Below are 14,717 nucleotides of genomic sequence, written 5' to 3' on the forward strand. Positions count from 1 at the left end.
AATCCTACTACAATAGTTTGTTGATGTAGCCTCTGAAATTGCCAGAGATCTGTCGAGGGGCAGCTTCCAAGAGCTGGCCAATCAGAACAGAGTGGTCACATCAGGATGGGAGGCCTTAAAGAGACAGGAGCTAAAACAGCCTGTTTCAGACAGAAGCTGAAGTGAGGGGCTGCATAAAGGGCCAGTATAAGATAAATAAGGAGTTTTTTGAATTGTAAGTCATGCAAAGATGTTACAGTAGAGCCCCAGAATATAAATATAGACCTAGAAATGTGCTTGATATGTCCCCTTTAACATGTTTAATTCCTCCAAACAATCCCAACCTAAAGGTTCACTTAATAGCTTTCAACTGTATCGCATGGGTTGTATCTGAAATTCCATATTAACATGCTATTTAGTACACTAAAACAGTACACTACGCTGGCATAAATATCCCACAATACAATGCAGTAGTAACGACAACAACAGCAACATAACAGACAATGGCGGACAGCAACTAAGGCAGCACTGGCGTAATGTCAATAATCCTTCAATTTAAGAGTAAGTATAAGGTTTTCACTTTGCAAAGCGTAATATATTTTTTAAATGAGCTTCATGGTTGGCACAGGCTGCCATGGTTATGCGTCTCCAACCGGCAAGGAGGCTCTCAGGAAGTGACGTGATAATTACAGGTAAGTGTTGATTCACACAAAAGTATGTTGAACGATAGTACACATATTGGGTATGTGGTGCATAGTCTGTGATTTCGTACACGGGTAGAGTATTTAGCTGATCTTAAACCTGCATTAACTGATTGTTGTTGCCCACTTGGGTTCACAGACATACAGTATATCGCCCTATAAGTTGATAATGTGTCAGCAAACATTAGATGCTTATTTACACATCCAGCAGATACAGAGCAACATCAGCATTTATTTGGAGTTGTATTTCTGGCTACCTGGTGAATCTAAGTCCAATATTCACTCTCTTTTGGCTCTGTCTTGGGTCTCCACCAACTTCTGAGGGAAATATCTGGCTCTTTAGCTGCTAAATGGTACTATGCTGGTTGGCTACAGTGAATTCATCATGGCCTTCTTCCCTGAAAACAGCTGCCTGTTGCGTCTGGAAATGACTCAGTTGAGTGAATACCACTTAAGTTCGTCTGAAAAACTGACACAATATGCTGGAAGACACTGATGAAATCCAGAGCTAAAAGGAACAGCAGAGTCAGTTGATAATTCAAAAGAGTGAAATCTTTCACATAAATGTAGTCATTTGATCCATTGTTAATATAAGAATATTGATTATTGTAGCGTCAAAGCTCATTGAGAAACACCATTTCATAACCATGCTTCCCATTTTGTTTTAAGACATTAAAACCTTCAACTGACACTAACAGTGTGTCAGCACTGAAACTCAGCAGTTGGCAATATTACTAAACATTCAATGATCTATGACTTATATGTTACTTATTTGTAACATTTACTGTAATTGTGTATTTTTTGAAATGGTGACTCACACTGTGACCTCCAGTATCTCATACAATCTAATCATCAGTTTGGCTGGAAAACTTAGTCATCACTGAAAAGGAAGAAACTTAAAGATACAAAATAATCAGATGGTGTCAGATAAGAGCTCACATCTAACTTAACTATATACATACAGTTTTCCCCTTTTTGTTTCCACTCACGTAGCGTGAAGGGCTGCACCCACACATACCAGCAGATAACTAAAATATCTGGTTTCTTCATCTTTCCACATTCTCATTTTGAATTACCTTTGCTCATATTTAGTTAGTTACAATTTTCATTTCATTAAATAGCCAACAATTTGATTTTCCAGAAGATTATTAGTATTTCTGAGATGCATAATTTCTAGCTGAGACACACACATTTAGTCAGTTTTGTACTGTCAACACTTAAGTTCTGTTACCTTTAAGCAGCAGAAAAGGGGCTTTGTAGATGTTGTTTGTGTATTTTTCAGTTAATTTTGTAAGTTTAATTTAGACTTACTTTGTTTAGATTTTTAGTTAATACTGAGTTAGAAGCAAACTCTCTCTATAGTATTTATTTGTAATTAATTTAATTATTGTGTTTTGTCCACCACTTGTGTTTGTTAAATGGTTTGGTCAGCCAGTGTGTCATTAGTTTGGTCAGTTTTGTCTTTGTTGAGGTCAATTAAACTGGCCAGTCCAGTTGTGTTTTGTCAGTCTCTTTTAGGGCCCTATTTAGTAATTAATCATGATTGCTTTGGTCTTTTTGCATTTTTTGGGTAAATAAAACCCCCCCTTTTGAAACCACAAAAACCTGGTTCAAAAACCATCTTATTGCACACTGTCTGACAGTGTAATAGTCTGTATCAGCTTGTTCCATTTGTTGAAAGTATATGATGATAACGACTCAATTTTTTTTATGGTTGCACCATGTTTCTAAAGCAGCTATAATAACAATGTATCAAATGACAAATGCTTGTAGTGACAAACCTACAGAGAATTATCAGCAACTCTTCAACTCCTCTCGTCTTTATGGAGCTTTATAGTGAGTTTCAGCTCCATGTTTATCTGTGCGGCTGCAACTTTACTGTTTTGGTTCATTCTCACAGCTCATATAGTGTCATTTTTGGCCACAGCAGGCAGCTATTTTCAGAGAAAACGCTCTAAAAACCCACTATACATCATCTGCTCAGCACCAAACAGCAAACAGACACAGTTAACAACTAGCTGGTGAACATAGTGGAGCATTTAGCAGCTAAAGAGCCACAGAGGTTGGTGGAGACCAAAAACAGAGCCAAAAGAGAGTGAATATTGGACTTGCATTCACCAGGTGGACAGAAACATGACTCCAAATGAATGATAATGCTCCATAACTGCTGGATGTGGAAATAAGCAACTGTTTGCTAACAAGTTCAACATATCAACTTAAAAGGTGATGATATGTCGGTGTTGAGTTCACAACCTGTTTCCGATTACCTCAAGTGCACATCATTTTATTCACATTTTCCCAAAATTAATCCTGACATGAGATCTAAACTAGAATTGTTCATATGTTTAAAATAAAGTTCTGTGAGTTTGACTGCAGAACATGAGTTTGTAATGACAGACACAGGCGAGTAATTGCTGTCAGGGGGTTTAAAACATTATCCCTGCAGATGTTTTGTTAAAGATGGAGAGCAGGTTGCTTTGTTTTTGGTTCGTCTAGCTGCTCACTAAAATGATTCTTTTCTAGGACATTAGCAGTTTAAGTGGAGGTCAGATCACTTTGTAAAGTTTTTGCGCAATAGCCGATTAGTTCCTGCATTTCTTATCACAGGGGAGGCAGATCCGTTGCTCTGCACGACATAGTAACACTGCTGATAATGCAAAGAAACAGACACATATTGAGAGAGTCAGCATGAGAAGAGCGAAACCAGACCCCTCATTTATTTCCTCTTTTCTACGTCCTTCTCTGTCCGTCTTTGCCATGAAAACTTCTTTATTCCCGTCCTTCAAAGCTACAAACAGCTTATTGCCTTCACTTTCATGCTGCTGGAGATCATGCAGAGAACAACAGCTGAGCTGCACATGCAGTTCGCGTTCACACACACTTACAAGTTCCCCTCTTTATGATAGCTTTAATTTCCTCTTAAACCATATCAGTGCAGCCACAGTGTGAGCCGGAGCTGTGTTTGTGTGTGTGAGTGTGTATCTGGAGAATGTTGTGGTTGTTGAATGGATGTGGATTGAAGCGTCTCTATTTATAGTCTTGTCAAAAGTTGTGTTAATTTGTGTGTACTGCTGTCTTTTCCCTTTGTCTCTGTGTTTAGAGCAATATAACGGTTCTCTTTTCTCTCTCCTTTCTTTGCTTTCCCTCTCTCCTTGCTTTCTCCCCTCCTTTTTTTTAACTCGTCGTCAATATGTTGCAGGATTCAGAGTGCAAGGTCACAGTTTTCCAAGCCTCAAGTTGGGACTTTTCCCCCTGTTTCCTCTCACTCTCTGAGCTCCACACGCGCGCACACAAACAGAAGAAAAACACATTCTTGGGCTCTCAGAGTCACTTTCATCTTCACTTTTAAATTAATCGAAGATCAACTGCTGCTTGAATGTGGTTATTCCTAGAAATAAAGGAACTGTAGAGCTGTGCGATTGCAAGCTGAAGGAGAACAAACAACAAAGATGATTTCTTCCTTTCTTCTTGCCAGAGCGAGGAATCGCTCGCAAACCACATCTAGAGGAGAGGACGATGGAGTGGTGAGGGGGAGGAGGGAGGGAAAGAGCAAGTGATCGGGGTAGGACGGGAGGAGGAGGAGGAGGAGGAGGGGGTTAGATATGTCCCAGGTCGCAGTCTGGGACGGAGCTTTGCGGCTATCGTGGCGTCAGTCACGGTGTCAGGGGATTCTGCTCCACAATGTGATATTGATTAAAGCTTTTCTCTTCTCTGAAAAAAAACCCCTTGAGGATCAGGAAACAATTCATTTGCTTGTGTATTTGTCCCCGAGTGTGTTTGTTTAAAAAAACTACAGACAACTTCAAAAATCTATCTTTTGAGTTTTCTTGAAAGGAGGCTTTGAAAAGTTTTGCTCTGTGGAGGACAAGCAGCTGTTGTTAGCTTGGATTCACAGCTACAACTAATTCTAATGAAATCCCAGAGTTACATCAAATAAAAACTTCTCAAACTGCTCCTGCAACATAAAACACTCAGCTGTTGATCTAAAGGTTCAGTATGTAAGGCTGAATTGACAATTGCCCCGGAGCATCAGAACCACAGAGGCCCAAAAATACTAGGTTCACTGTGTGCAATAGGGAATTTGCACTACTGAAGTACAATACGTCAGTAATGCAACTATGAATCAGAATCCAAATTCAGAGGAATGAGAGTCAGATTTATTCGCCAAGTAGCAAATACAAGGAATTCAATGTGTGTTAACAGGAAGTGCAGTAACCATGAACATTAAACAATAAACATAAAAATAAACACAACAAAGAAAGGGACATAAATCACAAAGATTCAGTGTAGTGGGGGTAGACTATGTACTTGCATAGTGACATGATGAAACTGTCAAAAAAACCAAAATATAAATAGCAGAATAAATATCAATGTAAATATAAATACAAATTTGAGTGTAAATAAATGGTATGTGTATTAACAGAATAATTTAAAAAATTTATATACATCTACACAGTGCAGAACAGGCAAAGACACAGTATAGCCTACACAATATGAATTTGAGATGACTTGGTATCTTTACAGTCTTTTACTGTCGTTGTTAAAGATGGCTATTGCCGGGCGACCCGATAGCTGAGTGGTTAAGATGCATACCACATGGACGCAAATACCCTGAGCAGCACGTCTCCAGCTCGATTCCCAGCTGATTTCCCAACTCTCTTTCCCCACATTTCCTGTCTGTCTCCACAATCACTATCAAAGAAAGGCTAAGATGCCCAGAAAAGAATCTTAAAAAAAAAAAAAAATATGGCTATTGCCTGGGGAAAGAAGCTGTGGTCCTAGTTGTGGGGGCTCTCAGGCTGGTTTCTGCATTGTTATTTGAAAGAATAGTTCAACATTTTGGGAAATTTGCTTATTTGCTTTCTTTCTTAGACCACATCCACACCGAGGTATTTTAAAATGTTGTTGTGTTAAAAAAAATGCTGTGCGTCTATGATAGAGTTTCCAGGTGCCAGTTCACCAGCTGTTTGTAAGTTCAAATTTCGCCTCATTATAGCTAAATATTTAAAGTGCAGATTCACGCATCACTAAATTAAAACTGGCTGCACCACAAAACTAGTTGTCCTATCAGGTGGAACTATTGCGTAGTTAACGTTAGCTTACTGATATCCCTTGCTAAAGATTAGACAAAAATGAAAAATGAAAGCACATTTTCTGTATCAGAACTTTGTAGTTTCTTCTGTCCTCATTAATCATCTCACTGCTCTCACATCTATCATCTCGTGAGTCTTTGAGGGGGGCCCAAACCCAAGTTTAGGAACCACTGTACTAAACTACTTCACTGTTTTTATGTAGTCAGAACGAGATAGTTTAGGCCTCTGTACAGGCATGAGGTTACCAAACTGGTATTCACTTCAGATAATCCGCTGTCACTGGTGAATGGGGCCATTTTTGGTCAACGTCAGCGCTCAGGGAGTTATTTTAACCCCATCTGAAGCGTCCGTTGATGGGTGGAGCCGCCCACGGCTTTGGCTTCGGCACCAGCTGTGCGGCTGGGAGGACGGGTAGAGTCAACGGACGCCTCAGTGTGACTATAAAACGCTGGGACACACAGCAAACTAGAACCAAAGCACAGTGCTGGTTAGCTTCTGCGTGCCTGGAACAATAATGAAGTTCCTTTGTTTAATCTGCAGACACACTTTATGGGAACTTTGAGATGACAGAGTTCATAAAAATGTACAGAGGATGTAGAGTGGGGGGGTCAATATGGCTCCCTCCCCCCAGGGCCTTCTTACAGGTTAATCTGGTCATGTCAGCTTGTTCCTAATAATCATCGTCAAATACCCTACTTCCAACTGAGCTTCTAGTGACGATGCAATATGACATGAAAGTAATATATTTGATCATGGACTACGGATCAAAAGCAGAGAGGTGGATTATGCTGTAGGATTGGTTTGTGAAGTTTCTTTGGACGTTTTAATGTTTCTTTTTCGCTGTTCATTGCAGCTGCTGTGAATCCAAGCTGCTATCATCTAAATGAAAAAAGCAAGCTGCAAAGTCTTCCCAAGCCACCTTTCAGCTTTAAGGTGTTGAAAATGTAATAGTCGAAAGATCAGTGAAGTTTTCCTTTAGGATGCAACTTTAGATACTGCACAATAACAGAAAGAGGCAGTGTGGATGGAGCCAAACACTAACACACACTCAACGTGCTGAGATGAGTATCATTTTATCAATGATGGAAAAACCTGCAGAGCCTTTGTGTACTGTGTGTGTGTGTGTGTGTGTGTGTGTGTGTGTGTGGGAGAGAGATTAACTTTTAACAGGAAAATTGTTTTTTTTTGGGTCCCGAGGACAACCAATGAGAAACAGACCTTTCATAAAAAACAATCTGGATGGAGCACACAGGCCTTCTCTTCTGGCTCAACTCACTTTTTTTTTTTTTTCATTTCCTCTATTTTTACCACCCTGCTCTCTTTTCTCGATTCTCTCCATCCGCTCACTTTTGTTCAGCACATTCATTATCTCATCTTGTGTCTGTGCTTACCACCTCTCTGACTCTGTGCCATGGTAGGTACTTTCCATTCACTGTGAGCCACCGAATCAGACGAGGGATGCAGACGACTGTGTGTATGTGTGTGTGTGTGTGTGTGTGTGTGTGTGTGTGTGTTTGTGTGTACATGCCAAAAGTTCCCTGTTCACTACTTGTGTTTCACATCATCCCTGTTTTCATACTGTAATGCAATTAAAACCACATTAAAAATGAAATATGTGTGTGTTTTTAATCTATCTGAGACCTTCTGTTTCTTGTCCTGAATAAATAAACCCTCAGACAAGAGACATTTCCTTTTGCTATATGGGATGTTTGACAATTTCCAGTACGTCTGTGGGGGTATTCGTGCACGCATGCTCTCTCTCTCTCTCTCTCTCTCTCTCTCTCTGTGTGTGTGTGTGTGTGTGTGTGTGTGTGTGTGTGTGGCTATGAGAAGTCTTGTCATCTTAACCAGGATTGTACAGTCATGTGCTTCTCATTAAAATACTTCCCTCAGTTTTGGATAAAAGGACTGATACTGCACATTCAATATGTTAATTGGGAAGTAGTGCAATGTGTGCGTGTATAGATGTGTGCATGTGTATATGAATGTGTGTGTGTGTGTGTGTGTGGTCTTTGTATTGTCTTACTATTCCCGCTGGTTAAAGTCCTAACGAAGAGTCTGTTTCTGCTCGGCTGGAATAATTATCAGTGTCAATAATACTTGGGCTTGATATAGTGTCATTTATTGCTGCTGCTGCTTATGATGATGATGATGATGATGATGAATATAAAACACTCAGAGGAACATAAGTTGCCAGACTAAAAAGAAAAAAGCGAGTCATAATCATATGATTAATCGAAAACAGGAATAAATCTTCATGGATGACCTAGCAGCTACTTACGCAAAGCTGATTAACTTGGACCATGTGAGTCCATTAAATGATATCACAACTGCACATACCACCCAGCGTGTGTGTGTGTTTCTGTGTGCGACTGCATGTGTGTGTGTGTATGTGTGTGTGTGTGTGTGTGTGTGTGGGTCAGAGGCTTCTCCCAGGAGCGGTTGGAGACAGTGTATGATCCGCGGGGAATTGAAGCGCAGAATCCCTGATCACAAGATTTCAAAGCAGTTAACTTAATGAGTCTGCTGTGTACATTGTGTGTGTTACATGGCGTAATACGTTGAGTATGTGTGTGTGTGTGTGCGTATCTGAGAGGCAAAGTGCAGAGGAGAGAGGCGGATGAAGTGCGAGGCTGACAGATGTTACTTTAACAGGCGTGGTGAGTGTTGATTAATAAAGACAGAATGTTACAGAACAAGAGAAAGACAAAGAAGAAACCTTAACAGTCTCTAAGTTAAAACCCTCCGTTGGTCTACATGCTCCCAACTCAAATAAAGACAATTTCAAGGACTAATCTCTCTACATTTCTATCAAACTACATCACACCACTGTGTTTATTAAACTTACAATTAGTGTCTCTTTGCTTGAAGCACATTGCTGGTGATTTTTAAAATATTTTTCTTATTGTCAACAAATCTCATGTGCAAAGCCAAACCAACAACGAATTTATCTACTCACAATTATAGTGTGTGTATCCAAAGGCTGATATATCGTATTCCTCTGTGCCTTAGACCCCTGTTTTGGTCCAAAAACTATTAAGAACATGTCAGTGAGCCATATCGTTGCACTGGGTGACATGTTCCTTCACCACAAAAAATTTGGGCTCGTTATTTTATTTAGAAACGGCTCCAAAGACTAATAACAGCGATCACCTTTCAGTCTCTTTCGGTGTCTAGCTTGTTGTGTTACGGATCACACAACCTCTTGACTTTGTACTGAAATTCTTTGAGAAATTTACAAGGTAGTACAAAGTCAAGAGGTTGTGATATGTTGCAGAACAAGCTAGTGAAGTTCTGTCTTCGGCACTGAGGAATGAGGTGTATCAGGTTATGGATACACACACAATATTTGTAATTAGATCAATTCATTGTTGGTTTGCTCTGCACATGAGATTTGTTGACGAGTAAGAACGATAGAGAATATTGCCAGCCTTATCCTGTAAAATGAGTTTTTGTTGTGACTACCCACCATGCACTTTGTTATCTCTAAAACCCAAATGAATATTGTTGCAACATTTGGTGGAGGGATCTTCAGACTCTGAAAATGTTACAATGTCGAGGTGATGGTATATTTTTTGCAGCCTGGTGTATCTAATGTTAACCGTATATGTTTTTGACAACGCAGCGCAACAAACATCAGCTTGATGAAACTTTGAATATGAGCCATGCTAACTTTAGCTAGCTCAAGCAGTGTGGCAACATCTTGAGTCAGTGGTGGCACATTCAGTGATGACTTTCTTGCAGTAGAAATAATGTTGGTTAACATTTATTGTGAACAGTGTTTATTATTAAAAGGAAGAAAAAGAAATCTCAGCTGGCTGGAGGGGTGTGTCATTGTCTTGTTTGATTAAAAACAAATTAATAGTTGATTAATCATTACTAATTCATAAAATACAAAAGGCACATTTTTTTCTTGGTTAAAGTTTTCATTCAAACCATTTTTGCAGCACAATCCCAGCATTTTTTTTCAATATAGCTAGTAATGGGATGCAATAGCCCAGTTCAAAGTAGCCAACAAAAGCCCACATACCATTCATCCCATTTAAAAGGCATCATGTCCTTTTCAATCATAATGTATAGTCTCTGAGTAATTGCCTCTGCATGCAGATCAATACAGCCTCGCCTCGCTAACACCGCCCTGAGAGTTTGTCGAGAGAATGATCTACTTTCAACTTGCACTGCAACTTGACTTGTTGGGTGTTACAACACTGGCGATGTTGTACCATCAGGTATACCACCTGCCAAGACGCTGCTTTATGTACTGTGTGAGACACATGTAATTGGTAGGCATGTCCTGATTGGCCAGCAACACACAATTTCAGTGGGCGACTGCGTGCTTGTGATTGGAGGACAGTATTACCCATAGAGTCCAGTAGAGTCCAGTAGATTCCAGTAGAGGGCTCTGCCTGTGCTTATAGAACTAGGGTTACAGTATTATAACCTTTGTTTCCATCCCTGGATAATATCACATCTATGAGTCTCTTTACAAATGCACTCATGCAATACAACTGTTATGATTCTGAGCAGCGTGTGTGATCTAAGCTACTAAGTGAAATAAGCTATTGTTAGAGCCAGTGAATCGAGTGGGTTATGAAAATGGCACCGTTGGGTGAGAAATGTAGTAGAGGAGCTGTAAAGCCGACAGGTCTGTTATGAAGACAAGTGTGATTCATTTAGTGGTATCAGTGAGACTTATGATCCTGTTTATGCAGTACATGACTCCAGAATGAGTCAAACGTGAGGGAGAGAATGGTTCTCTTTTCTCTCATCACCTTTTTTCACTTCCTGCCGTCACCTCTCCCACGATCGCACCACAGGCAACACAGAACTCCCACTACACATCGACTCGTTATCACTCACATCAAAGGCAACGACATAATGATAAAACCCTGCGTGTGTGTGTGTGTGTGTGTTTGAGTCACACAGAGGGTGAGAGACACAAATGGCTACAGAAGACAAATAATGTAGGGAAGAAGGGAGGGAATTAACTGCTGTTTCATTTGGGTCTGAGCCAACAGACATGTAATCAGTCTGGATTAATATCGCCACATACACACTTGTACATAAACATGCAGGCACACACACACACACACACACACACAGTTTTATCATGTCACTGCCTTTGATGGGAGTGATAGCGAGTTGATGGTTATAGAGAGCTGAAGTCATGACGTCATTTTTAGGTCAGACTCTGTTTAACTAGCTTCTGTAACCATCACTCATTTAGTGTTTTTTTTTTTTTCCAATCAGCCTTTCTAAAAAAATTAGCTCTTGGGGTTTACTTTCCATATTCTAAGACAACTCTGCATCCACTAAAGCACTTTCTATGAAAAGTTGAAGTGGTTGTGATTATAACAAAGTTAAGTACTGCCCCCATGGGAAAACCATAAGTGCGGCAGCGCAGTACTTGCGTCATCGTAACACTTTCTAGTTGTAATCTCTGCTGTCTTTTACATCATTCGCGCCTCTGTCCTGCTGTTACATGTCTGAGCTAACTGCGATCCCTTGACTCACTCATGGACATGCCTCCTCTGTTGAGCCGGGACATTCAGCCCACGCGTATCTAGCGTTTATAGGAAAAGGTGTTTGTTAAAGGTGGCTAAAAACATTAATAATGAATAAACAATGATATTAGATCATTTTTCAAACAGCTGCCATCCTTATACGAAGCAAAGTCTGCAAGCTAGTTCACGCTCACACTAGTTATGTTGTTGCTTGCTGCTATGGCCGCCACTCATATCGTTACGTGGCAACTAAGCAGGTGAACCCGAGTGTGAACACAGACAGGCTTGAGAGGATCGAATTAAAACAGTTTTTATTTTCAGGACTGCAAGGTTATTAGTTTAGCCAGGTGAGGTCCAGGGAGTGGTTCAGAGCTGAGCCAGACGGAGATCCAGAAGGTGAAGTGTGGACCTTGGTGGGTTCAGGTTGGGAGAATGGAGCAGACAAGACGAGGTTGAGGAGGCAGGGGCCTGAGGGCAGAACAGGCATAACTGCAGGGAGGAAACTGGTTCAGACTCAGTAAAAGACAAGGGGAAATGAGCAAAATGCTCAGGTAGACAAGAATGGCTAGAAGTGTAGTACTGACTGAACAGACGCTACAATCTGGCAGAGTGGATGTGACAGAGCTGAGATTATATATGCAGGGTTGATTACAGGACTTGGTGCAGCTGGTGGGGTTCTGCTCTGACTCAGGCACACCTGTCTCCACTCAGACAATCAAAGACACGCACTCAAACACACAGGGGGAAGAGGGAGAGAGAATCACTGGGGGAGTGACAACAATTAGGAAGACATAGAAATGGATGTGGATGGAGTGTCAGGGGAGACAGCAGGAGCAGATGTAACACATATAGCGTTTAAAAAGCCCTATGGGCCGGAGTTAGTATTGTTGCTCCCCACTCCCTGCTGGATGAATTTCCTTATGAGAAGTGACGAGGTCAGAGAATAGACACCAAACACTAATGCTGTACATATTCTACATTTAAATAATGATCTGTTCTACATGAGTTGGCTGACTGAACTAAACACATAACATACTGTTAAGAAAGATTCGTAGTTATAGTATTGCTCTACGCTAAGTGTAGAGCTGGGAGGTGATTAGCTTAGCTTAGCGTGAAGAAGCGTGCAGGAGAGACAACTAGCCTAGCTGTGTCCATATACAAATGAGATATGTGTATGTATAGCAAGTTTTAAAGGTGCATTTTTTTTTTTTTTTTTTACCTTTCCCTGATTCCAGTCTTTATGCTAAGCTAAGCTAAGCTAAGCTAATCACTTCCTGGCTCCAGCTCCAAACTTTACATGCGGATGTGAAAGTGACAGCCCATCAATTTTCTTTTCTAGTTCACAGAAAGAAAGCTAGTAAGTGTAATTGCATGAAACTATTGTTTTATCAGCCATGAAGTGATGACCATTTCTAGTAGCTGCAGTGTGAATATAACAGATAAGATATTTGTTCATCTCTTTAACATCCAGTTTTCCCATTTTATTTCCCTTTAAGTAGCTTTGAGGTTGGAAAAATGCTCTTATTCTACACTGTATGACAGTATCATATACATGTATATTCTGTTTTGTCTTGCTCCAGCTCTTCATTGACAATATATCATGTTTAAGTAATATTTGAAATCTATGGCTAATCGGCTGATTATTGTGTCGATTAATTGTTTATGACATAACTGTCAGATAATAGTGAAAAATGCCCATTCTAAGTTTCCACAGCCCAAGGTGATGTCTTCAGATGTCTTGTTTTGTGTGACCAACAGTCCAAAACCCCAAAATATTCAATTCTCAATTATATAAAACACTGAAAAGCAGTACATCTTTGCATTTGAGAAGCTGGAACTGACAAATTTTTGCTTAAAGAATGATTAAAAGAATTATCAATTGATTATCAAAAATGTTGCAGATTAGTTTTCTGTCTATCAACTAATAGGTGCAGCTCTAATTCAAACCCAAGACTCTTTTTTTATGGCCGCAACATTCAAATGAAAATATCCGCAATTGTGCATCATTTTATGCACATTTCCTCAAAATTCAGTTTAACATATTTGGAGTCTTTGGAAACTCTGGGATCTCAACTGTAAATTTCTGCTAGTTTGAACAATGTCTGGCTCCACCGGCCAGTCAGTGGAGTTTGAGAGGTTAAACACTGTTTTTGTTATTTGCCTCTACCACCAGCTTCTGCCCTCAGTCTTTCCCCTTCAACCCCTGAAATCTAACGGTTGACTTGTTTCCCCTCCCCTGGTGATTAACCCCTGCTTTCCTATGGTTCCTGAAATCTGTACCATCTGCCCTGACCTCCCCTCCCCACACACACACACACACACAGTCACATCGACTTTCACATACACTGCCAACCACTTTAACCTTGTCCTTGGCCTCTGTGAAATCTAGCAAACCAACTCCAAGCCATGACAAATGCAGGGGAGCCAGGAGGTCATCATCTGAAACCGGAGAGTGAGTCTGCTGAACTGATATGAACTTAAAACTGGTTAAAACACCATTCGACCTCTGTGGTGATTTCTGTTCGGTTGGAAAGTATTTTATCACTGATCCAGCACACAAACAACTAAGATAAAAAAAAAAAAAATCTATCTATCGATTTTAAATGTTTCTGCAGTTGTTTAGGCAGCAGCAACACTTACTTCATCAAAACTTTGAAAATCTGGTGAAACTTCTTACTACTACTCGTACTACTTTAAGTCCCCCTATTTAACATTAATAAGCAGTATATAAACGTTTAATAAATGATTTATAACACACAATAATGTAGTTATAAGCAGATATAAGGACATTTTATTAATGTACAGTATTTGTAAACAATTATAGCTTCTCCTATGAAGACATATTTTATATTATTAAACCTGTTTTACTTTATTTTCATTTATTATCTGTTTATGCACCAGCCTCTTCTCATGGGTGCCCACAGGAGGAGTTATCGTTGTTGACAAATAGGTTAACGAACGCTTCTATCAGCTTAAAACTGCATTATAGTGTGTTTTTAACCATTTATTAACTGTTTATATACTGCTTATAAATGCTAAATAGACTTAAAGTAAAGTGTTACTGAAAATCACTTTATAATCAGACTTATTTGTATAATTCTGAGTGGTAATACGTCTTAAATGTTAATGTTAATTGAAAGCTGAATTGAAGGATGAAGCAGCAGTTCAGGTTTTGTTTGTCTTCCCTTGGTAATAAATCTATAGCTGTTATTCAGTCTTAAACATACGTATCTGGTTAAACTGTCTGCTGGCCCCAACTGTGTGAGAACTGAATTTTACTTGCTAAAAGAGACTTTCCATTTTACAACATAGGACACTTATGGCAACTGGTGACCTCCCTGTGTGTGTGTGTGTGTGTCCGTGTGTGTGTGTGTTGTAAATGTGGCCGCATGGGAACATGGATTCATATACATCTATAGCATGTCATGCTATAAAAATGT

General features: G+C 39.9%; 1 long non-coding RNA gene across 1 annotated transcript; it reads right to left on the reverse strand.

The window, feature by feature from the left end:
• Positions 1–11,571: 11,571 nt before the first annotated feature.
• On the reverse strand, positions 11,572–12,137 carry LOC122978883. The gene is made up of 2 exons (XR_006402765.1): positions 11,862–12,137; positions 11,572–11,766 (listed from the first exon to the last, which is right to left on the reverse strand). It is a non-coding gene; the product is annotated as an uncharacterized LOC122978883 (long non-coding RNA).
• Between the last annotated feature and the right edge of the window lie 2,580 nt (positions 12,138–14,717).

This window comes from Thunnus albacares, chromosome 3 (assembly GCF_914725855.1).
Source record: "Thunnus albacares chromosome 3, fThuAlb1.1, whole genome shotgun sequence".
NCBI lineage: Eukaryota > Metazoa > Chordata > Actinopteri > Scombriformes > Scombridae > Thunnus > Thunnus albacares.